The sequence below is a fragment of the Apteryx mantelli genome, chromosome 2, assembly GCF_036417845.1.
Source record: "Apteryx mantelli isolate bAptMan1 chromosome 2, bAptMan1.hap1, whole genome shotgun sequence".
NCBI classification, from domain to species: domain Eukaryota; kingdom Metazoa; phylum Chordata; class Aves; order Apterygiformes; family Apterygidae; genus Apteryx; species Apteryx mantelli.
This window is the reverse complement of record NC_089979.1, coordinates 4,445,121-4,470,690: the sequence shown is the minus strand read 5'-3', so window position 1 is coordinate 4,470,690 and position 25,570 is coordinate 4,445,121. Positions and strand designations below refer to the sequence as shown.

At 47.9% G+C, this 25,570-nt stretch overlaps 1 protein-coding gene across 1 annotated transcript in view; it reads right to left on the bottom strand.

Moving 5' to 3' along the window:
- The window catches only part of GPR20 (G protein-coupled receptor 20), a 28,414-nt gene extending 20,423 nt beyond the window's left edge, over nt 1-7,991 (bottom strand). The window contains exon 1 of the mRNA XM_013953278.2: nt 7,911-7,991. The gene's annotated coding sequence lies outside the window, so the exon portion shown is untranslated. The remainder of the gene's footprint in view (nt 1-7,910) is intronic.
- Between the last annotated feature and the right edge of the window lie 17,579 nt (nt 7,992-25,570).

Here is a 25,570-nt window from a genome sequence, read left to right as displayed (position 1 = left end):
CCAGACAGCTCTCTGGCGCTCTGCTCTTGAGTTCAGGGAGGTGGGAAGCACAGCGTGGCCGAGCTGAGCAGGAAAACCTGGAACTCAACATGAGCTGCAACCTGCAAGACAGCACAGGAGAGTCCAGCTGTGCCTAAAGCCTCCCCCCGATCTGGGGCAGCCCTGCCCACCCCAGCATGTGGCAGGAGTGCAGTGCAGCTTGGGGCTGGAGGTCCCAGAGCTCACTCTGAGCAGATGCTGTGCCACAGAGGTGCTAACTGGGGCTGCTTCCCTCTTGCCCATCTGCCTGCAGACTCCTCTGTGTCAGATCACTTCTGTCCTGGGCATGGGCCAGGCAAGAGAAGTTTCTCCATCTTGGTGGAGTGGTGAGGACAGAAGGGTCATTCACAGACCCGTGGAAGGGAATTGGCAGAGGTCTAAGGGCACCACTTTGGTACCTCCACTTGCTCTGATTTGTCAGGAAGCACAAACCTGGCAAAGGGGAGCAGGATGCTTACGGGACTCTCTGCTCAACAAGCAGAGGTCCTTTGCTGTACGAGCATCCTAGCCCATGCCTCAATGCCATTTAGAATCACAGCTCCCGGGAGGAAGAACACCTGCAACTTAGAAAATCTGGTCTTTGGACCCACAGTCCTAAAAGGGCTTAGAGAAAGTCACATCTCCTCCCTGTTCGCTCTCTGCAACCTGGACACACTAATCCTCTCTCTGCTATCCTCTTTGTTTGCCTGGTCTGTAGAGATTGCAAGTGGTTCAGGGCAGGGCTGTCTTTTGTTAGACATGCACAGAGCTCAGCGATGCTCTGATCTGGAACAGGGCAGCATAAATCTAATGGATTGTGATAGGAAATTCCACTGTGATGAAAAACCCTAGAGGAAAAGGAAGAAAAGAAAGGGCCCCATTTGGAAAAAAAAAAAAAAAAAACAAACCCTGCTGCTGCTGCTGCCTAGTTACAAGTGGTTCCTAAAATTGCTGCCTCTGGAAGAAGCTGGTACAATTGCTGATTTTTTGTCTGTTATTTTGGAGGTGGTGTTTTCCTTTGTGTTTTCAGCTGTTTGGAATTACATTTTGAGTCCCTGCAGGCAGTCTCTGCTCCTGCAGCGAGCCCTGTGTGAGGGGCCTCATCAGGGGCAAAGAGCCACCTTCTGGGGAGGTGCCTCAGTTTCCCTTTTGTTGAAATGACCCCTATAAACACAAGGTGCAGAGATGCCCTTTTCAAGAAAAGTTTTCAGGAAGTGAAGGAGGGAATTACACATGCAATTTAAGGAGTTTTCTTACTGGAAATTGCAATGTCAGAATAATCAATTTTCTCTTAAAGGCAAATAGCGGGCAGGAAAATACAACAGGCACCGTTTCTGATGCTGATGCTTTTTGCTGCAGAATTGCACATCCTTTTGTCCTGGCCATGAGGACCCTCTGCAGAATTTCTCAGCCATTTGAAACCTACCACATTTTAGCTTGTTAATCCTCAGACATTCCCCTCTGCAGTAACACTGCTGTGTGCAATATCAACCATGGGACTCCTGCTCCTCTTGTGCCTACCCCCACTTGTCTTTTCTGGGTGCGATGGTTTGCTTGCTGCACACAGGGGACCTGCTGCGAAGCCGAGACAGGTGGAAGTGCGACTGTTCAGAAATTCCTGGGGATTTTTTCCCTGCCTGGGACAAGGTTATAGACAGAAACAGCTTCACATTGCAGGTTATCAAGGAGGCCTTGAACTCTCTGAGATGTGGGCCATGAATGGTGGGATGTGGGGAAAACTGAGACCTTAATTTGCATTTATGGGCTCAAAACGAGACCCTAATTTGCATTTATGGGCTCAAAGCAAGTTTTTTGCTAGGAGGAAAAGTGCAACTTGCCACTGCTGAACAGTCACCCATTCCTTTCTGTAGCTTTGCCTCATTGCAGATAGCTTCAGTTGCCATTGTACCGGAGGTGCTGTGAGGTGTTGGGTGTCACCTATTTGACACCCTTGCACCATGGTCTTTTGCATCCTCTGGAGGGATTTTTCTTCCAGAAAAACACTTCTAGATGTAATAAATACTGTTGGATGAGATAATAAAAGGGGCGTGTGTCTCTGTCTGCCTTGGAAAAGGTCCAAAGCAAAGCAGTGGGAATGACCTGAAGTCCAGCAGACATGTCCCACCAGAAGAGATGGACAGAACTGGGGTTGTTTAGTCTAGAGAGGCAATGACCGAAGGCAGACCTGCTAACAGCTCCAGAGATGTCCAAGGCAGCTTTCCTTGGAGCAGCTCAAGGTGGTTTCATCTCACCTGGCTTTGGAAGTCTGAGAGTCACCCCCAGCTCCCTCCAGCCAAGGCAGAGAAGCGGGTGTTTTTAGTGGGATGTCTCTGGCCTCCTAGCCTGCATGGTGACAAGGACACTGTGCAGACAGGGCTTTAGCCCATGCCCTCGGCTTGCTTAGTTCATTAGTACAGATGTAGCCTAAATGACCAACCCAGTCCCTGGCGGTTCCAGGGTAGAGAACTCCTTCTGGTCAGAGAGGTCCTACTCCTCACGTCTCCTGAGGCAGGAATATGTGATTGGCAACTGCTGTCCTCTGTCATGCAGAGTGGCCGGCCTGGCCAGCCAGAGGATCCCCCCACAGCACTTGGGCTGCAAGTTAACCACATTGCTGTAACACAACCTAAGTGGCACTTTCCTTTGGGCAAATTTTGCATGCTTCTTTAAAGCAAAAATCCTGTCTGCTGCGGTTGCTAAACTGGGCTATGCTTCTTTGGGTGTCTTTCCATTTTCCAAGAAAAATAAACCGCAGGCTCTGTATTTTTAGATATGCCATCTGATCACAGCCAGTCATATATCATATCAGTCATATACTGTGAGTCAAGAAGCTGAGCTCCACTGCTGAGCTCCCTTGGGCAAGAACTAATGGCTGGAGCCATCTCGAGTGTATTAATAAATCAGTGCATTTAAAACAATTATGCATTTTCCTAGGTAAGCTGCTCACGAGGAGTCATACTGTTGGGATTTATTACTGCTAGTGTCTTAGTAGCTATGGTTCTCTGAGTGAACTTAATACTGTTGTGAGTGGGAGACTAAGAGCCCTGGTATGAGACAGGCCTAATCTAGGCAGCATGACACCCCTTCCTTTTCCTCTCCTGCCCACGTCTCTGGCTCCTGACGTCTGTCCCTTGCTATTTCAGTCCTGGGTATCCTCTGAGGTGGCTGCCAGTCGAGATGAACTCTGTGGTACTTCATGCGATGGTGGGATGTGACAACCAGCTTTCTTTGTGCTGCTGAGACATGGGTGGGAAATATAAGGCTTGTGCATCAGTCCCAGTATTGCTGAACCTCGTTGTGGGCAGCGGGAGAAAAGGTAGTTCAGAAGCAGCCCTGTCCCCCTGGGCTTACCTTGCACACTGTGTAACCTTGCTCTGTGGCTCAGCCCTGGACTCCTTCACAAACTACCTGCTCAACCTGGCCTGCACAACAGCGTGCAAACGTGAAGTTAGCGGTGTATTATATATCTCTATCCCTCACTGGCTTGCTCCACCCTTCACAAGTCTGTGTCTCTAGCACCAGTGCAGCCTGGAGACAACTTTCTGTGCATTTGATGAAAGTAGCAGGAAACCTTGAGCCTGGCATGTGAAAAATGGGCTGCTTCATTCCTGAAAGTTTATTTGCTGAGCTACTTCATCACTCTAATGACAATCAATTTATCCACATAACTGGTTGCTGGAGACAGCATAACGCTGCTTGGCAGCCTGGATTTATCTTGGAGATATATTTCTTGGCATATTCATGCAGGGCAAAAGGAGCCAGCCTGGCTACTGGGGGGCTGCAACTCTGCATAAGAGCCAAGCAGATAAAACCCAGCTGCAATAACCCAACTTTCCTTCTCCATCCTGCCAGAAGAGTGAGGATGGGTGAGGATGGGTGTTCCTCACCTTGGGGTGAGGATGAAACTGAGCCCAGCTAATGTCCTGCTAATGAGCCCGCTCTAATGCCTTGGCCTCCCTGCTGACACGGGTAATGACAAGTCAGGTAGTGTCAGCTATAGCGAGGCGGTGTACTCCGTGTGGCTCGGTTCACACCATCCACCCCCTGGCTGTCGGCGTGCAGGCAATAGCAGGCCTGCGTTGGACCCGGGCAGCAGCATGATTGGGGAGCAGGGGATGGGAGAGCAGGTAGACCAGTAAGACAAACATTCGTATACTCCATTGAGCAGAGGGGCTCATTGGGCGATAGCAGCTCTGCCTGGTGAAGCTCTATGCCCACCGTGTGCCACCTAAGCCATCCATCGGCAATCTCCTGTCCTCTGCACCCAAGCTCCAGAAAGCCCCTTCATCTCATACAAAAAGCTGATCATCTTGCTGAGCCTGTCTCAGCATCCTCTCCTGTTGTGCTCCAGGTTTCCACTTTACTCTGTCCTTCTGGAAACATTGCTCTGAGAGTGTGTAGTTGGGTTACGAACACCTGCAATGATCTCTGCCCCAGTCTGCATGCTCAGAGCTCAGTGCAGTTTCATAGCCAACCTTGCCAATGCCTACTCAGGCTTGCACAAGCTGCTTTAAGATAATTTTTTGTAGTTGTCTAGTGCTCTGGATAAAACAGAATTTCAGCCAACCTCCACAGCATCCACAGATGGTCCTCACCCATGAGGCCAAAGTCTGCTTGTGATGGCTTCACTGTGGGGCAGCTCCCCAAACAGACCCAAATCCATATCTCCAGGTATCCCATGGAGAAGGCTGACAACCTCAAGGTATGCAATGATGGGGAGCTGTCTACTGGACCACCACCACAGGAGCCATAATCCCACATGCATTATCCTTAGGGGCATTTCTCTGTGCCCCATCTTTTAGGCAGGCATCTGGAGAGAAAGTGGCTGAAGTTATGAAGAGGAAACATTTACCAGTAAATCTTTTCCCCCCAATGTGGAAGAAGTTGCCCTTTCTGTTGTGTGATAACAGCTGTAGTGGCACTTTTTGATGCTTTGATAGATGAGATACACATCTTTTATGGATTATGTGTAAGAGGTAATAACGAATTCAGTTCTTCTGTGTTTATGCACTAATGGCATATCGACCCCAGTAAATATCACACTGAGATTGAACAGCAGCATCCCTGGTTAGCGCCATCCTGACGGGTGACATCATTTCTATGCATGTCACAGCCCAGCTCAGCCTAGCCCTATCTAAACCACAGCTTTACTGATCCAGTCTGCTCTGGCCCTGGGCCTCACCTTTCTGTTTCACTGATTCATCCTTCACCTCAGCCCTTCTTCTGCCTCTGGACTGTGTCATACTTGGCTGGGCTCTGCCTTGACTCTCTCAGACTTACTGGAAGGGAAGTCTCTCTCTGCAAAGAATTCAATAGGATTTGCTCTGTGCAGGTATCCTTAACTGGTTGTTTCCAGATGGAGTAAAAACTACAGCTAAAAGCTACAAAGAAAAATGCAAAGATGAAAACAGGAGGAGAAGGGAGAGAAAGAGAGAGCAAGAATGGAGGGCAGGGTCCTTAAAATATTTGCAGAAGGGCTTGCGAAGAACCTGCAGACATTCCTCAGAAGGGGCTGTAGACTTTACCTTAGATGTCATGGGATGTTCGCTAACACGCGCGTTTAGGTAATAAATTGTTTAACCTCTCCCTAAACCTAGCAACTGGGCATTTATAGAAACCTGCTGTAAAAGTCCCTGGTGTAAAGGAAAGTCCAAACAATGTACACTTTGTGTGTTTGTTAGAGCACTACTCCCATGGGGGATTTTTGGCTCCCATTTTAAAAACGGGCTCAGGAATTTGGATGTCTCCATTTTTAGATGCCAGGATTCACATGTCCTTAAAGGGTGAGGTTTCCTTGAACGTGCTGAGCACCTGCCCACTAAAGATCCCCGTTTCAATGTCTCAAGCTGATGAAAGTGCAGACGGCCAAAATCTCACAGCTCTTTTGAAAAAGTGGAGTGCAGGGTTTGGTCTCCCCCCTGAAAGAGACCGTAGGGGCAGGACATCTCCCATCCCTCCAGGAACCTCCCGATCCTGGAAGATGTCCCTGCACTTGGCGGACTGCGCTGCAACCCTGGGGACGAGCACGTAACGGGGAGCAGAGATGCTGCAGCACTGTACGTGCGTGCGGTGGGATTTATTGCTCTGTTCAGCAGCCTCCCCGTCTTGCTTGCCTTGTCTCCGGGAGAACGTGCTGTGAAAGATGTTTCATGTACAATTCTTTCCTTGGCCTTTGCCTCCTTCTTTGAAACGGGGAAAGGAAGACTTGTAGGGTGCTTTTGGCGCCTTTGCGCTCTGCGGGGAGGGAAGAAATGACTCCCTGTCTGTATGAAGTATGTTGTCTCAGACAGACTGGTGAGATTGGGAAGGAGGCTGAAACGGAGTTAAGCAAAACCTCAGTGAAATCAATTGATTAATAAAGTAGTTGGCTGACTGCGCTGCTAGGTTGCCATGTGCCCTTATAAATAGGGAGGGAAAAAAGAAGGGGATTTGCTTTCCGATTTGTGATTTGGCAGAAATTTCTGCATTCAGAGAAGCTAGAAAAGTTTCTCACTTGGGAAAAAAGGTTCCCACTGAAGACACACTTCTGCCCTCACTTGTGCCCTATAGATGCTATGATACCAGTGCCATAACACAGGCATGGAGATGACGGGGGTTTTGCTTCCTTTTTCTGTGTTTTCCCAGCTTTCCTTTATCTCTGTTCAGAGAGGGATTTATAGAATAGCTGAGATGCAGCATTTGTATCTAATCATGAGCAACAGAAGCCTTTGCCCTAGTGGTTTTCAATTGCGACTGTCACATGCATGTAATAATGATTAACTTGTGCACCCACTCTCTTTCATTTCCGAATGGGGGAGTTTTAGCTTTTGCTGAAGAAGCTGCCATTTCAGGAAAAGGGCAGGCTTTTAGCTTAAGAAGAGAAATTAGCCCTGGCATGTAAGAAATGTTGAAAGAAAAGGCGCCCCATGTTACCAAAACACAGCTGAACTGAGTCCGAAGAGCTGCATTTCCAATTCATCACGCTCTACTGCCGAGTATAGTTTGTGTAAAGGACGAGCGATGCTCTCTATACTGGATGGACCGAGCTATAGCAGACCCATCTCAGCTGGCAGTGGCTCACTCATGGGGCTAGCAGGACATTCATTCCTCCCACCCAAGCTGGTTCTGGCCCTGCCACTTTCTTCCATCCACAGTCAAAGTGCCCGAAGTATGGGTATTTCCATACCATTTCCCTGGGGGAAGTTTTCTTCTTCCTAATCCTGTGTTACAAAGTTCATCTTGCTCTGTCTCAGACCACCTTTTCATGGCTTGAGTCTAAACCCTTTGCACCCAGCTCAGCGTCTCTATGCAGTGTCACTTGCAAGATACCAAAGTGTATATGTAGCAGCACTTGACAGAGGTAAGCAGTATATGAAGATATACCAGGCATAAGCAATTTTGCATACAGAATTCCCTTGGACAGCTCTGCCTGCAGCCTGTTTTATATTTATAGTCATGTGAGTGTCCTCACACATCCATAGCCTGTTGAGATAACAGACCAGTACAAGTTTATCTGGCATCCAAACGGGCCAGTTCAGCAACTAGGAAAAATAGCCACATTTCCCTCGTTGAGATGTTCTCTCCCTTTGTGCTGATGCTGGGCTGTTAAACTTCCCGATCCTCCCCTACCTGTGCAGTACTTGGTGTGCGAGCTGCTCCTCGAAATTGCTATTCCCATCCACATCGTACTGCCTGCTTAGTGCGTGGAGCAAACTGATTCAAAACCCACGTGCTTTGCACTCAACCCGGCTTGCAAGGAGTCCCGTCCCCGTCCACATGGCTTCCAAAGAGCCCATGCAGCTGGGACCGGAGCACGCTGCCTTTCCGAGCTGCAGCTGCTGAGACTGCCTCTCTCTCCCCCTTGCTGCCTGCCTGCCTCTCCGAGCCCTGTGCGCGCCGCAGCCGGTACTTACGTAGCTTGAATGAGAAAGCTCAGCTGCCGGTCTCTGAGCCCGCTCCCAGATTCGACAGCGTGTTCACTCCCCAGCGCTCAGCCCGGCACAGTAATACAGGAACCAGACCTCTTTGGTTTACTTTTACATTGACGTCAGTGTCTTTTCTAGCCTCCACGGCTCGTTTTGGTAAAAGGATGTCTTCAGGGTGGAGGGAAGGGGTGGGGAAGGGAGAGGAGTGAAGAGGAGCGGGAGATGCTTTTTTGTGACGTAGGCAGCCACTGGTAGGAGGGTTGAGGGCTAGCACTAAAAGAGGGGGTGCATACTGAGCCCAAGTTGACCCTGTGTGTAGCTCATCACCTGGACGTGGATATGCTGGAGGCCTGACCCTCCTGTCTGCTCAGAGAGCTGCTTTCTCACCTGCACCAACACCTGACTGGGAGCACAAGCCTGGCCTTCCCCCACTGTGGGCAGCCGTTTGTACCCGGGTGCTGGTTCAAGGGGAGAGGGAAGGAGGGAGTGAGGATGGACCAAGGGAGGTCCAGTGCCCCTGCGCAATGCCCTGTGGACATGGCCACCCAGGTGGGCTGTCTCTAGGCTCAGACCAGGGCTGTGTCTATTGCCAAAGGGAATAGGAGATGCCGATTTGGTTTGCTTTTGTGGTCACAAAGCACAGCCTTAAAGAAATAGGCCCCATGGGCCATTCAATCATAGATGAGTGTGCAGTGTCTTTGCCTAAACATGCATGTACGCACATGCAGATCAGCATTTTCCAGACCTACAGGTCACCACCTCTCATGCCCAGATTGAAGTGCCTTGATAACTGCTGAGGCCTTGCAGGACGCTCACCTCTCCGTGGCCCTTCTAAGGTCAGAGAGCACTCGTCTCCTGCAGAGATCTGGCTGGGTCATATTTGGGCTCAGATTTCATCCCGGGATTTTTGCTGCATGGTGTGCACATCCTTCCCCACTCTCTGTGCGCCCACTGTGCAGGGGACGTGTGCATGGGCATAGATGCACTGTGCAGGGCATGCACCAGATGGTGTCTGTGAGAGATTCAGAGAACACCAGCAGAAACTGGGGAAGCTGCAAGGGCAATCATTAATGCTGAATTATTCACAGCAAATTAATCACACCTATATTTAGGACTTCTTTCTGCCTGGGAACGGAGCCAGATTTCTTTGTGTGGCCAAACAACGTGCGTCTTTCATGCCCTAAATGCTGTTAGATTTCTTCTGGGTTTGTGGGTAGTCATTCACTTGGGTAAGGTGATGCAAGCACTTGAGTGCTTGGATGTTAAAGCGTCATGTAGTAGCTAATACAGAGCTTTCTCCGGCGCTTTTGCACAACAGCAATTAAACCAGTGCTTTCCCTGGGTCATGGATCACCTTTCTGTGATGCATTCTTGACATAACTGGTCTGTCATCTGTTATTAGGCTTTTTATATGCTATGTTGGTACAAACCATTCATTGGAAGCCTTTAGAAGCAGGCGTTGAGATTAGTCTGTATGAATCAGGCACCAGACCTCACAACACCCCAAGCATCTGGTGATACCAGTGTAATTGGGTTGGCCAAACCTTGGAAACTGCAGTGATACAACCTCTCAGGGATCTGGGTCTTGTTATCAAGGAAGTATCATCTGGTACCACCAGAACAACCAGGCTGCACTGGGCTCTGTGCAAACCAGTAGTGAAAAGGTGGTTTCTTGCCCCAGTGAACATACCATCCCTACAGAGATGCAGAGACAGAAAGGGGAATCTCTTAGGTTGTTCAGCACATTGATGGCTGAGCCCAAGTAGTAAGTCCAGTTCCTTGGCCCTTGGATCATATGCTGTCTGTCATAAATAATATTAAAGTCTCAAATATTCCCAATGTCCTTGTCATAACCAATCCAATCATGGCTGCAGAACGACAGGATCTTATAAAAAACAGAAGAAAGGTCCTGATAAATCACCATGTCTATACTTAGAAATGTGTTAAACCTTCTTAACTCCATTTCAGAGCACGTAAAGACTTTTTTCCCAAGTTGAAAAATCCATCCAAAGGTCAGTCAGAAACAGGAATAAAAGTGTTTTTGAAATCTCAAGCTGCTGTAATAGCATTTTTGGCAGTGAATGATAAACTTGAACAGTTGAGGTTTACATGACAGATCAAGTGAACGTGTATTTGTCTATACATTAAATGATCCAGCAGTGGCCCTTTTTCATTCCATCTCTTGACCTAGCAGACTATTTTTAGATTTTTACTACAAATGGACCTCCTGAACAGAAGAAGTCAGACCAACTAGTTCTGAAGAAACCATCACGGTGGAGCTGTGCCCATAAGCCATCATTCCCAGGCACCAGTCCCATTTTAGAGATAACATCCTAGGTAGCATGAATATTAACCCTCTATTTACCTGACAGGATTCCTGGTCTTTTTACAGTCTTTCACAGCTTTTGAAGGACATAAAAGGTTTTGAAGGGTTGTTCAGGGAGATCTTATGATGCTGAGGGTCTGTGGATTGAAAGGGAATTGTGGCATGTCCTGGCCAGGGCTCTAGTACAGACTACTAGGGAATGAGGTCTGCTAGCCACTATACAGACTGCATCTGGTCCTGGTCTAGATGTAGCCAAGGGACTGGAGCTGAGTATTCAGAACTCTGAATTTGAATGAAAAGCCTAGCTAGTCCTTGATGGATGGATGGTGATAACAGATCTTCCCTTTCATCCAAGGATGGAAGGGATTTGGAGGCTCTTCTTTGTCAAGCCTAGTAGTTAGGAAGGTTTTGCTGGACACCTGGGTTGCAGTCTTTGTTCTTTTAACTACGGAAAGATATATTCAGTGACTGCTTTTTGGAAAATATCTTAACATTCATCATAGCAGGATCTTCTATGACATCCCTTCCATCATCCCAGTTAAGTGCCTGCACAATGACATGCCTTGTCTGGATGGGGAGTCCTAACATAAACTGCAAGATTTTTGACAGAGGTGACTATAAGATCCTCACCTCTGGACAGTTTAACTTGGTAACTGAGGGACAGGTGATGTGAATTTGAACCTCTTCAGGTGCAGGAGGGATTTGAACTAGAATATTTGCAGTGGGGAAAAAAAAGGTGTCTCCCTTTTTTGAGTGAATTTTGGAGCCACTGGTTAAAAAACCCAAACAAGCAGGTCTTCTTCATCCTTTGGATGCTCTTTATGTAGGCCTGGCTGAGCTGAGGTGCCTCCTGGGCTGAAGTGCCACTGATCTGAGCAAGGCTAAATGCTGAGATGGGTCTGGAGAGCAGACCAGGGCTGAAAAGAGAGATCTTCTAGGCTTGACCAGCTGTTTCCATGCACCCAGTGAGATAGACTGGCAAAAAACAAACAAACAAACAAAAAAAACCAGAGTGGGTATTTCAGAGTTCTTTGAGGGAAGGCAGCTGTGGAGGGGAAGTTTAGGACGACAGTTTTCAACTTCTGTGCTTGAGGTGGGAGCTTAGGCAGCTGTAGGCTCTCAAAACCTCTGTGGAGATGGGCTCTCCCAGGTCCTTTGTTGGGTGGCTGTAGTCTGTGGGACTTCTCCTTCTTTGAAGCTGAATGCCAGCTCTGCAGATCCTGCTGGGGGGATTTGGTTGCTCCCTGTGTTCAGGATGTCCTGGTGTGCATCCAGTTTCTCATGGCTCCAAGTGAGGCTCTCCTTCCCCCAGCCTCCCCCTGCTCCCATGGCAGAGACTTGAGGTGGTGTCAGACAAATAATGTTTCAAGCCACTGGGGAGTCTTTTTAGGTACTTAGATGAACTGGTGAGCTGGCTTTCCAAGCCCACACCACGTAGGGGGACACAGAGCAGCTGGACAGGGTTGGTTCTAATTTGGCACATATCTGAGGAGTTTCCTAGGCAGGAAGAAATGTTCCCTGCAGTTCCTGGTGCTGGGAGCAAAGGCAGCATTTGGAGACTGCAGGAGCATGGCACTGTGCTTTGAAGACAAGAACATCCAAGGTTTCCTGGGGACAATGAGAACAGAGTGGGATCACTTGGGTCCAAGAGCTGCCTCTACTCCACCTTTGCATGCAGGCAAGACAGTGTCACTTCAGAGACAGCAGTGGCCTCTCCAAAAGCAAACACGCAGAGGTGGAGTCCGACAAGGCTTCAGCACTCCACACTGCCAAAAACACCCCTCTCAGCCAGCACAGGAGGAGATACCACTCTCTGACTCCTTATGAGCATGCTGGGAGCTCTCTGCTACAGTAGCATTTGCAAACACATCTCTTTTCAAGATGAAAAAGCATCCCTTTCCCAGCCAGCCTGCTGTCTCCTGCTATAGGCCCAGGCTGGGCTACGGGAGGTAATGGCGTCTGAGCCAGCTGTGGGACACAGGAGCTTGTGGTCATGTCCCCATGGCTGGTCACCCTTGTTGCAGGCCTGAAGCTAGCTCGGCCTGGCACTGCAAGCTCTGCACATAAATGCATTTCAGAGCATGGATCTAAGTGGCTTGTCTTGGAGGACGAAGCAGGAAAAAAAAGCTTGGGGCTACACTCAGCCCCACTAGACACCTTTGCGCAGGTGTCTAGTGCCACTTGAGATGCTGGAGGGTAGTCACTGAGCTCACAGGTCTCCCATAGGTCCTGTGTCATATCTCCCAGTCCTGTGAGGAACTCAGATTTCCTAAAGCATCTCAGACAACACTAGACAGCGCTGCATCCCTGACGTAACAAAGATAGCTATATTCAGCCTGAGTAAAGACTCCCAAATGTTGGTGTTTCCCTGTCCTTTGAGTGTCCAGACTCCTGCTCCGATCACTGGAGATCTAGTCAATACAGTCGTGTAGCCTAGACAGCCATTCAGTGACCAGCCAGGAGGGTCTTGAGGCTGTTGCTCACATGCAGATGCTGTTTTAGAGGTGTTAGCCTGGCCTCTGGTTGCTACTCTTTAATGGCATGGGCTCCCACAGGTATTGGGTGCTGAGGGCAATGCCAATGGCTCGACGTGCCTCTGTGCGAGCAACTGAACTGAGCCCCTTGCAGTGGGTGAGAAGGATCTCACACCCTCTTGCAAGCTAGATGGCCAGTGGTCTCGTCACTTGGCCAACTCAGCAATCGAAGGATGAAACAACTCGGATTTCAGTCTCTTTCTCCTTTATTTATCCCTTGAGTAATGACTTATCTATGTGATCAGTGGGGTGCATGCTGGAGGGGAGGGTATTGCACGAGAAACTCCTAGAGGTCCTTTAGCTGCAAGGGGCCCCCAAACATTAGCCCCAGAGGGAAAATGCCACAGCAAGGTTTACAGGCGCAAAGGAATGAAGCAGGCAGCAAGCGGATTTGTCCACAAAGACATTTTGAGAGTGGCCATGCAGCTGTCCAAGGTAAATAACAGCTGGGCTCCCAGAACACTCCCATAGTGCTGTAACCACACGGGGCCTCAGTTCTTTATTTTCAAATGTGTTTTCTCCTCTTGCCTTGCAAAATCAGGGTTTTTTTTGTGTATCAGAGCTGGTCCATCAATGAGGGAAACAATGGCTCATAAAATTCATAACGGTTAGTTTGGGGCCCTGCCAGGGGTGATTATTTCTCTCAGTGCATTTGTTGCCGAGATGAAGGTTGCATTTGGAGGCTGCGTTTTCCTTGCTTTGCTGCCGACAGACCTCTGTAAAAGGGTGTTCAGTGTAAGCTGGAGGGAACTCAGGCTGAGCTTCTTTCATTAAGAGCTTTTCCTTTCCCTTGATTCCCATTTTTCAGAAATTTAACTGACAGCCTAGACCCAATGAAACAGGAAACCAGATCCAAAGAATTTACTTACAAAAGGAGCATGTGGCATCAGCTACCTGTATTTTTTTCCCTTTTCTCAGTGACCAAGTAGCAGATTACAACTGATCTGCATCTTTACCCTTCCCGTTCCCAAACCAACAAGGGCCACATCCAAATCCTGTGATGTGAGCAATTCTTTGGGAGTCTTAGATCTGGAACTACAAGCTCATTTTGCTACATGAACATATGAGACTTTTAATGCCACTATTCAAAAAGCATATGCCGTAGGGAGCCCTGTCTCATGTCCTAGCTGGCTGTATAATGGCATGTTTCCTGCTTTTGCTTGTGTAGGAATATGCATTCCCTCCCTTCTAGGCTTGTCTCAGTAAACAGAGTCCTGAGAAATCACCCTTCTAACACCAATAAAATCTGTTATTTTTCTTTTTTTTTTTTACAGCAGTCTGTTTGGAAGCTATTTCTGGGAGCTCTGTCCTGTGTAAAATTCCATGCCCATTTCAAATACTGTTGCTGCATTTCTTCCATCCTCTTGCTCTTCCATTCTGGCTAAAATTAAGATTAAAAATAAAAATAAAAACCCAACAACAACGTCCTGTACTGCCCGAAGTGTCTCAGACAAACTGGCAAAGAACAGCAATTTTAAGGCTCAGTGGCCCAACCTTCAGAGCCCTTATGGCTCAACTTTCCATTAGTCAACAGGACAACTCATAGAGGTCCTAGTTCAATAGGCCAGAGAAGGACACACATAATGAACTACCCAATTTGCAAATGGCAGATGATGTGGTACTTGGGAATTTTTCCATGGTTTAACCTTTGATGGATGGAGTTGGGTTCCTAAGGGAACCACCTGCTCCAGTCCTTACGATCGAACAGGATGGGTGACCCACAGTATAGCAGCAATGCCAACACCAGCTGGGCTGGCATACAGGGCTGTTCCCAGACTTGACAACAGTTAGTGTAAGCTATAGACCACAGGAATGCCAGCCCGATACAAAGGAAGCAGCTGGCTATTGGTGCACTTGCACCTTTGCTATTTTAAGTGAGTTTGATAGGCGAAATGGCATTTCCTATGTAGGTGTGTAATCAAGGCTCACCAACCCCTGTAATACGTGAACTTTGACATTAGGGGGATTTATCTATCCCAGAGCAGAAAAAGGGGAAAAAACCTGTTCCTCTTTGTTTCCAGCATCATCACCTCAAGCCCACCAGCTTTGCCCTCGTTAAAAGTGTCCTCACTGTCCCTTGGCTAGCTTGCTCTAAGGGTGAAATGAACTCAGAGATTTGTGGCTGGAATGAGCTGTGATGTTTGGAAAGAAAATAACATGCTTGTTTTATGTAAAGTAGTAAAGCCAGGGGAGGGATATCCAGGACTTTATTGGGCCAAAGTCAGCCTGCTGCTGAAAGGCAAACTCCCAGGCAATGTAAATCTCACCTTGTTGATGAGTCGCAATGTAAAACGCGTGGACATTAACGATGCAATCAAAGGAGTTAATCTTTTGGGGCTAATTCTTCTGTTAAAATCAGTGGGAGTTCTGCCTTTGGGTCCTTTGGCTTTTAGGCAGGGTCTTTAACATGAGTTATAGAAGGCAATATATCATGCACTGTGACACAGTTACAGGAGACATCATGGGACTTTATGTGTGTTTACATGAAGTGTAATAGCTTTTCCTTGGCGTCTGCAGAATAGTCACTTTGGGGAAAACAGTTTCTCAAAGCCTCTTGTAAAAAAGGAAACAACCAAAACTTGAACTGGAACTAAAACTATTTTGATCCTCTTGTGCCTTGCACCGGATGGCTCATGGCAGAATGCACTTCCTCCCATGAGCAGTGAGTGAGATGAGAGTCTACGGAGTGGCTTTGTCTACACCCAGATCAGATCAAGGCAACTTGTCTTGGAAGGAAGCTTTATTTCGCCCTCAACTGCAGTGAAAATGGTCTGTCAAGCTGCTTGTAAGAATACACCAAACCATTAACATGATTGATAGGTGCTATGTGAAAATGCACCCTGGGGACAAATTCACCACTGAAGACTGATTCTGAGTTGTGCTAAGTTTCTTCTGATGATGCAAAGGAGCCTAAAATATGATGCAAATGTAGTTTTTTTTTCCCTGTCTGCTCTAGCACAGAGTCAACACGGATACAAGCAGAAAAGCTCAAGAGGATCTGATGGTAGCATGCAGGTTACCACTCCAGGGTGTTTGTTGTCCTCTGGGATGGAGGCCACTTCGCCCAGAGAGAGCCTGGCAAAGCAAAACCCACTTTTGCTGGCTTTTGAGCCGAGTTGCAAGACCTTGCGCAGAAATAGATGGGGCACATTGACTTGAGGATAGGAACACCTTGCAGAGAGTGGTGACAATCATCTACTCTCCGGAACCACATCTGTTGTCTCCTCATAAATAGGAGCTATGCTGCAAGGATGAGGCCTGCTGGTCTCCCTCTGCTTTGGATGCAGCTCTGCAGTCCCTGAACCCTGCCCTCCTGCCACGCTGTACATTTCTGCTGCCTTGCATGCACCAGTGCAAATGTTGGACTGGCTCTCTGGAGACCTGACTCAAAGAAGTGATATGAAAGGGTCCTGAGCACTGATTAATCCAGTGCTGGATCAGTTCCCCTGTCAGCCTTTCTGCACGAAAGGAGCAGGAGAGCCCATGTGTGCTGGGAAGGTTGTGGTGGGTAAAGCAGGACTGGTCCTTTCTGCAACAGCATGGGCTTGCTTGCAGCTGACCACAGATCTACACTCACGGTCTGTTGTTGGCAAGCAAAACACTCCCCTGTGTGTCCTTACCCTTCCCCTGTGTGTCCTTACCCTTTTGAGCTCAGAAAATGCTTCTTTACTGATGTGCACTTGGCCTCTAACATCACCATCTGCCTCACTGTACCAGCAAAGGGGTGAGTTGCTTATGGCAGGGCCGTGCTATGTAAGCCTGGCAGCAGGCTGATGCTCTCTAAAGAGAAAGTGCCACGCTCCCTCCATCCACTTACGTAACCAGTCATACCCATCACGGCTGCATTCAGCCTCAAGCCCATAAAGAAGATGTATTAACGCGTAAGGGGGCAGTAAAATGCTTAAGGAATAGCTAGTTCATTGGTATATTTTATAGCTTGTTAATTTACACTCTATGAAGTTTTTCTGTGTGTTTGAACAATGAGGCCGAGATCTTTCCTCTAGGAGTTTACTAGAAGCAGGCACACATTTCATTCCTGGAAGTGACTACAGGCCTGTTATTGATTTGTTCCTATTGATTGCTTTGGGAGCTTTTGACAAATGACACTGGGTTTAAAAGAGGGAGAAAGACGTAGATCTCAGCAATGTATTGTTTTGCTTCCATGCATCCAATGGCTATATGAGCTGCAGATTAATGGGAAAGTGATGTTGTTAATTAGCTTTGTCTACCAGCATAGCTCTGAAGCAAAACCATATCAAGCTTTGATGAACAAATGCTGGTTGTGCAATGGTTTTGTGCTCTTCTTGGAAATGACCTCCATTCTGAGTTCTTCCAAAGTTGCTCCTGACCACTTTGGGCTGGACATGATGACACAAACAGGCCCTCTCATTTAGACTAAATTTTCCACGACTTGTGTTTTATGTCTTATTTGATCCATTTAGGACTCCTCTGGCACTGCACTATTTGGAAGGGGTCTTTATTTGCAAGTGATGTTCAGATCTGCTTTGTTCTTAGTTTTAGTTCATTACTTAGCCAGAAGGACTCGTAAATCTGCTTCCAAGTTGTTTTTGGTCTTAAAAGTGCTGTAATTACACCTGTGGTCCCTTCTTACGACAGCTCAGTAAATGCGTCCAGCAAGAGAACTGGCAGGTCCCCTCCAAGCAGCTGCCTCCTTGGTTTAGCTCCTGAAGAGATGACAGCCTGAAGAGATGCATCCTCCATCTGAGAGGTGGGCACGTGTGGTGGAATGTGAGTGAGGATGGACAGGAGCATGGCAGCTTGCTAAGCTCTGTCCAAACTCACTTTCCCCCCACTGAAGGACAGAGATCACGGGCAATTTCTTTTTGTTGTGCAATTTTTTTCTCTTTGTTTCTGAACAGTCAGCCTGCCTGCGGTGGACAGCATACAGAAGCAATGGGAAGTACGAGGCACCTTCTGCCAGCCCAGGGCAGGAGGACGGGCACATGGCAGAGCAACACTGGAGCTTCTCAGAGGAGGGAGGAGGGCCCTGGAAAAATTCATCTTGAAACCAGGCAGGAAAGCCCAAATGCTGGATGCACAGAATCTGTGCAACTGCTGGATCCCCTTTCAAACAGGAACCAATGACAAAATGCAGTGAGGTACCACCTTGCAGGCCTTGCAGGCCCTGACATTAGTGGAGGGCACACTCATGTGGATGCACGACTGATGAGGGAAATCCTGCCTACCCGAAGGCGTGCAAATGAGGAGCCTGCAGGCACCAAGTGAGGATGGAAGTAAGTAGTGACTTTCCATGGCTTGACACTTATTTTCCTTGTTTCTATGGTTCAACAAAGATGAGGAGTTCTCACCCAGATTTCTCCAGAGCCTACTAACCAGCACGATCTTGGGGGTAATTGTGGAAAGGAGAGTATGCACATTCACAGCTCTAGGCTCCTGGGCCAAATCTGCCAGCTCCAGGTGGACCTCTCTGATACTCCAGGTTAGCTCAAACAGGATGAGACACCTATGTGCAGGCAACTGGCTGGAGCTCGCAGAGGCCATGGGATGGAAGACAGTGGCACTGGTAGAGGGAGGCAATGATTTTGGTATGGAAAGTAGATTTTGGCCCTGTTTGTGGAGACAGAACTAGTACACTGACTCATCCTCTGAGATTGGGTGTCCTGATGTCTCAGCATGTCCCTCCTGGTCACTTCCTGTAGCTCTGTTAGAGAATCTGGGGCAGGCTACCCTCATTTTCCGTATGTAGAGGGTCTGTTTTCGGAACTCCAGACATATCCTTTCAGTAAGAAATATCCCCCAGCTAACACCTGTTCCGCAAGGCTGGAAGGCAGGTACCAGATGCTTGTGTCATGGGATCACTACTTACTGTTGGACTATCTTTGATGGCTTAAGCTCTTCCCCCTTCAAAGGGAGTGAGCCTTTAGATTCAAAGATGAACTTTCCAGGAGCTGTGTCAGGTAGGTCCTGCAGCAAACCCAGGCTACAAAACCTGTGTTTCTTCACCCAGGCATTGCTGTATTATTTCCATGGTCCCCATACCCCTACCTCCACATGGGTAGGAATTCATCTCACTAACTCCAGGGTGGGATTCAACTCTGGACTGACACCTGTACATGTAGGAGTCTCCGTGTCTGTATCTCCACATGTGTTAGGTGTCCAAGCTCCTATTATGGCTTCTGGAGACATAGTTAACAGAGACTAGCCAGAAAGTCTTGCTTCAGTTGCTCACATACAAGTTTCTAGCATTGTGTGAGATGCTGCCTGGTCTCTCACTTGGCCTCTAGCTGCTCTAAAGATCGTGGGTGTTCCAAAGACATGTGGCACATTGTCCTAAACTTTCCTCTGTTCTAAAACATTCCTGTCATAAGAAGCAGGAAAAGCCCCAGATCTCTCCAACTTCCATCCATCTCTGAGAAGCAAAGGGACAGCCCAGCCCGACCCACTTGTCCCCCCCCCCCCTTTCCTGAACACTTCTGACTCTTCAAGGGAATGCCGTGGCCCGTCCTTCCGCAGTGCTTTGCGACACCAGTTTCTCTGAAGGCAGCACAACCGCAGGGCAGAGGCGAGGCGCATTCCTGATGGGACCAAGATAGCTTTTTCCCATAGCTCCCAGGCAGTGGGAACAGGGCACTTTTTCAAAGAATTGCTGTGCCTAAAGTTAAAATAGCAGGAGGAACAGAGTGGGAGATCCAAGCAGAATTATAGTACTCAGGACTCGATTCCTTCAAATTAAAAGAGAAAAAAGAAGACAAAGTCTAAAGGATGTACTTGGGAAGCTTCCGAAAGACTTCTGCAACCACTTTGATATCTCTTCTCTCTCAACAGCATCACGGGAATAAGGTGTTTGCCTGATTTCATCTTGTAAATAAAATCTGAGCTGCGGTGTTATTAACAGGGATTACCCAGGCCTGTGGTTTTGTTGTTGTTTCTGGAAGATTTCTCCTGCTGCTGGGGTAGCTGTGTCCCTCTTCCTCCCTCCTCCTCATGGAAGAACAATATTGATATAAAGTCTCAAACATTTAAAATGAGATAGGCTAAGCTTACATCTTCGAAACCCCAAGCTGTCTTTGTCCTTCTGATTTTTCCACATGTTTAAGAGCCACGGAAAATCTTGTCTGTTTTCAAAGTATAAATCTCCACTGAGTACACAAGTGTCTCTCACGAGAAAATAAATAGACAAGTACTCTGGGGTCACAATGGTGTTGTAGGTGACAATCTTTGAAGCTTTCACAGTGGAGCACATGCTGTCTGCAAGAGCAAAGAAGAGGGGAAAAAATGCTCCTTATTATTTTAAAGATGCATCTTGAAAAACAGGAACTTATGCCAATACAGTTTATTTTGGTTAAAACAGAGTTGTGCTGCAATTCCCCCAAGGCGAGACTGAATTTCAGGACACAGAACAGGAGAGGGACACCCTCAGGGGGAGTCTGAGCATTTAGTCGATGCTAAGTGATCAGCGTGACTCAGGAGCATCGGCGACAGGGTTGGATCAGATGGAAAAATGCTATCTTCTCCCAAAGTGCGCAAATGACTCTGAGCAGTGAGGAAGACTGGGAACTTCCTCAAACCGGGCAAAGCTGTGAGACTTCCTGGTATCCTTAATCTTCTGTGCTATATTTAAGCAACCGGCCTGTTCCCAGGAACCAGGGGATCCCCCGGTCAGCAGTGATCCCTAGGGAGCCGAGGGATGTTCATAGGTCTTCATTGGGAGAGAAAGGAAAGCCTCCACGGGCCCTTTCTCATGGAGAGAAATCCTTAACACTGCAGGGAGAAGACGACTGACGGGGTCAGGAGGAGTTTTTTCCCTCTGGGGATATTATTTCCATCCTTTTTTGGGAGAACCCCTGTGACAGGGGGTTGGCCAGGGGCAACTGTGCAGCTAGTTGTGGTCGCTCTATGGTGATAGGCAGCCCAGTTTTACTGAAGCCGGACAGTTACTTGGGATGAAGGTGAGTCGTGTCAAACCACGGGTGAGCCATCATCCCCCAAACAGCTTCCACGTCGAGCTGCAAGCCCGCTCTTATTTTCTCCAGGATCCTGGCGTTGCAGGAGCTCAGCCTCAGGACTGTTTCAGCCTCACCTCTCCTGCTATAGTTGCAGCCCAGGAGGATGCACAGGCCATGTCTACACCAGTAAATAAAACAGGAGCATCCCAGGGACCTGGCTGTGACCATTTGCACAGTTAGCTGTAGACACAGGCCCGTGGGTTTAATTGTGATTTGGTCACACCAAAACACGGTGTTGCACTGCTGTGGGTTTAAACCTGTGGGGCTGGACTACTGCCAAGGAACCAATAGAGGAATATAACCATGGGTGCAAACAAGCATAGGGTCATAGGACCATGGGATAATTCAGGTTGGAAGGGACCTCTGGAGTCTCTAGCCCAAACTCTCTGCTCAAAGCAGGGTTAGGGACATGCAAGGAGGATTGCCGTCCTTTTGTGGCAAAACACCCGAAAGGTACCTTATCACCTGAGGGCCTGGGAGGACTTTCCTGCTATAGAGCAGGCCTGTTCAGCTGGTCTCCAGATGCACACAGTCACTTCAGGCTGAACTGCTGCTCCCTGACAACTTCCCGCAGAAACAGTGATGCTGGTGGATGGGGATTTTCCCTTTTCTCATCCTTCTGTTACTGGAGGAGGGCCTGTCTCAAATGGGAATCAACAGAGGGAACAAAATGACCATGATCAGTGGCTGGGCTGCTATTTTGCATAGCCTTTGTGTTCATCTGATAAAAATCACAATGGCAGGGACATTTTCAAGTTGCCTTGTGCTACCCTCCTTGGGGTGGCTGGATGTCTCCCTGCAGGATACCTTGTCTTAGAGGGGAATTGAAGCTTTATGGTCTGTATGTACAATGTATAAAAACAGAGCAAACGCATATGAAGCTTTTCTTTCACATGCTCTTCCTATCTCCAATACTTTGTGTGTTGGGGACTTTCTGAGCTGAATGTTGGTTTTATGTATTTAGTAACACTCAGCGTATTTCTCTTGAACTTGCCTACTGTCCTGTTGACATGTGTAAATTTTAGCACCCACAAAATCTGATGGCAGAGAGTTCCACAGTTTGACCACATATTACATGAAGAATCGCATTTGTTTTGAAGTTCCAAGAGCAAGAGTCCCGGCTTGCAATTCACTCCTAACTTTCAGCTTGCTGAAACCTGAGCTGATGTTTTCATGGTTCTTTCAAACCAAGATCTTGTTCCAGCCCATCATTTTAATCTGCATTTTGAAACCCTGCTTAAGCTGTTTCCAGTCCATCCCATATGGAACAAGCAGCACAGCTTGTTACTTAGAGCAGCTAAATTTTCCATACAGAGAGATGTGATCATTTTATGAAGAAACGGAAGTCATCAGAAATAAAAGTCAATGGGAACATGTGGCTATTAAATGTGAGCAGCAAAAGCAATAACCACCCAAGTCCCATGATAGTACTTGTCATCTCTTCCTTGTTCACCTGCCAGGGACATGGAAAACAATGAGCAGCAATGCCAGCAGGCAGCATGGACTCTTGGGTTTGAAATCACACCCAGGGTTTCGGAACCAAATCTCTGAGATTGCAAAGTCCAGCCATGCATGTGAGATCTGCAAACAGGAATCACCCCAACTAAATCTCCTCATTCCTTCCAGGGACGTGACTGTGCAACTAGGGCCCAGGAGACTTCTGTAATATCTTCCATCCTTTTGTAGTCCCCTGGAGATTTGGGCAAGTTGGGTTTGTACAGAGAGGGAGAGGGGAGGAGAGTGGGTAAGGCTTGCTGTGTCTGACTGCAGGCCTTATGAGAACCCTAGCTTATCTTACTGGAAGGTGGCTGGGATGAACACAGCTCAAAGCTTCTCTGAGAGGCAGTAGTGGAAAATGTTGGAGATAGCAAAGCAGAAAGGGATGAAGAAGAAATTGTAGGAACCTTAGCTCATGTTACCCTTTGGATCAGCAATCAGTAGGGTCCCTTTCTCCTCATGCTCAGCTTGATCTTTCTCCTTGCATTGTTTGTGATGTCCCACCAGTCTGGCCCATGATGGTGTCAGGCCTGCCATCAGCTGGGAGGGAACGCCAAGGTGCTCAGCCATGCGCAGGACTGGGCCCAGCACTGCTTGCTGAGCTGTGAGAGCACGGTTGAGATATGCTGATTCCTCCTTCCTGCTTACAGAGTTGTCACATAGACAGAGAACAGACAGGAGAAGGCAGTCGTGCCTGCAGGGTGAGAAAAAGTATGAGTCACGGGTGTGACAGCCCCTGCCCAAAATGATGGGTGCCTTTGCCACTTGGACCGCTTGGGCCACTGCAGGGAGAAGAGCTGGGTTTCCCCTTTTCTGTCCTAACACCCCTGAAACGTGCAAACACAGAGCTGCAGGGCAACTGTTCAATGAATAACCGTCCTGCTGGGCTTGTGTGGCCACTTGCTGGATGTCCTTCTCCTGTCTGATCTGTTTAGAAAGGACCATTTTCCCCTTTTTCTCTTTCTAAATTTATACCTTTCCCACCCTTGTTTATCCCTTTGTGTTTCTGTTCTTTATTCTTCACGTTCAGGAGCATCAGTTGTTTGGGGAGAGCTGTGTGAGATGCTTCTCACATGCAGTCAAGAGAAGGATGGAAAAGCCCTGGCAAGTCTGTGACTAGCAAGAAGCTCTGCATCATTTTGTCTCTCTTCTGCAGGCTCTCCTGTATCAGGAGATTTTTTTTCTTTCCATGCTTTTCTCACCAGCCAGAAGATTTTGTCTGTGATTAAAATATCCCAGAAAGGGGAAGGGGAATTTTCTTCCTAATACTGCCATTTCCTCTTGCTGGTGGCCTCTTGCCACATCTATTGTATCTCAGTTTCCCTGGCTCAAAAGAAGGAGTGTTACCTGGCTACTCTAGCCAGAATTGGTGTGCTTATGTTTGAAAATTGCTGGACAAGAAAGGGCTACTGAGAAGGCAGATCGTCATTATAGATGAAAATCTCCCTACCTAGGACACAGACACTAGAGAACATGTGGTTTAACAGCTCTGAGATTTAGCTACTGCGCGCCTTTCTATGTTTTTTTTTTTAATTACCTTTTTTTCCCCCCTAAATAAATCCCCAGCCTTTATTTTTCAAATGGGAGGACCTCACCCCTCAGCATAAAAGCAAAAAACAAAATCTGATTTTGCTGCGACTAGACTATAATGAATGTGTTAGTCTGGATTAAAAAGCTAGAGAGGATGACTGGTCCGTAGGAGCAGAATGGGAGAAAGGAAGGAAGATGGGGAGAGGCAAACTCTCTGATTCAAAAGGGGGTGGTGAGCTGAGAGGTGATTCTCTGTGAACACCACTGCCAGGGCAGGGGCTGGAAGAAGGATTTTGAAGTGAGGGGAGATGGCGTTCCTGAGGAGGTGGTCTCTCTTGAAGATGTGGGTTGGAGGTAACCCCTCTTAAGGACATGGTTTGAAGGTGATGCTCCTTGAGGATGTGTGTTAGGGTAGGAAGAAGATGCTGTTGGCCACAGACAGCCCCAAAATCCTGAATGCCACAGCCAGTTCTCTGGAGACCAGGGGAGAACGATGTTCTGGGATCCACTGGGATGAGCACAGGCTAGAAATAATAGATAAGGGACTTACTCCCTCCAAACCCCTGTACCCCCACAGGTGTTCTCCATTCTGCCCCCACCCCAACTCCCCCTGTGGGTGAAGAGCAGCAGAAACACTTTGTGAGCTAAGATGGGATTATTTTTCTGACACCTTCTCTTCCTCCTCTCTCTGCCTTCTTCCCATTCCACTGTCTAATGGCTAAGGGACTTCACTAGTCATCACAACATCCCCTTCGATGGATGTGGAGATGGATGGGGTGGGAATCAGAGAAGATGGAGTTTAGGAACATTTGGGATCTACAGGGAAGGCAAAGTGCATGCTAATGCTATAGACTTCAGACACACATTTCACCTCTTAGCTGCTGATGGGTGCAGAGCTCAGTTATCCCCCACGAGTAGCATAATTCTCCCAAATACTATCCATTTCTCTAGTGACACTTGACGCCCATTGGCTTGCATGGGAAAAGAGCTGATCCTTTCATGATACTTGTGAACGTCCCTAGTTCACTGCTGGTAGGGGGAACACAGTCCCATTAGTGATAATGGAGAGTCTCTGCTCGCCAGGGTACCGGATTCAGTCCATTTTACCCTAGATATGTTTGCTGGGACCATTTTACATTTAGCATAGAGGCTGTAGAAAATCTGGGTGTTATCTAGTGCTGAGGAGAGAAGGGAGAATCAAGCAGATGGCTTTCACCATAGGAAAGCACCTCCCAGGGAAATAAAGACAAATGAAGAAATCAGCCATGAAGTCAAGAGGCAGAAATTAGCCATAATAAAATAGACATAATAGATACAAATTTTATTCCATTTTATTTTTAAAAAATTCTTAAGCAGTGGCTTGTTGATTCTGCGGCTGCTCTTGGCCAGGTGCAAGAGCTCGAATCCCTGGGTGTTAGTGTCTGTGTGTCTGACACATACTTGGAAACGGGAGCAGAAAGAGGAGGGTGAGGTCACACCACCTCCATGGGCCCAAATGAGTGCCGACGCACAGTGACAGCCTGCAGATCCGTAAAAGGCTGCTGCAGGAGGAAGGGGAGCATGGGCTAATGCAGGTCGCTGATGAATGGAGTGGGAAGAAATGTCCTAGCCCTGTGGTGTGCCTCCTGACACATGGGAGGCAGGACCATGGGGAGGCACGGGAGCAACTTGCCGGAGGAGGAGCCGGAGAGGGCTAAAAATAGTTTCTGTCGCAAATGCTTTCGTAGAAGTGGTTCCACCTCGGCACAAAGGGATGAACTGGGTGTTTTTTCA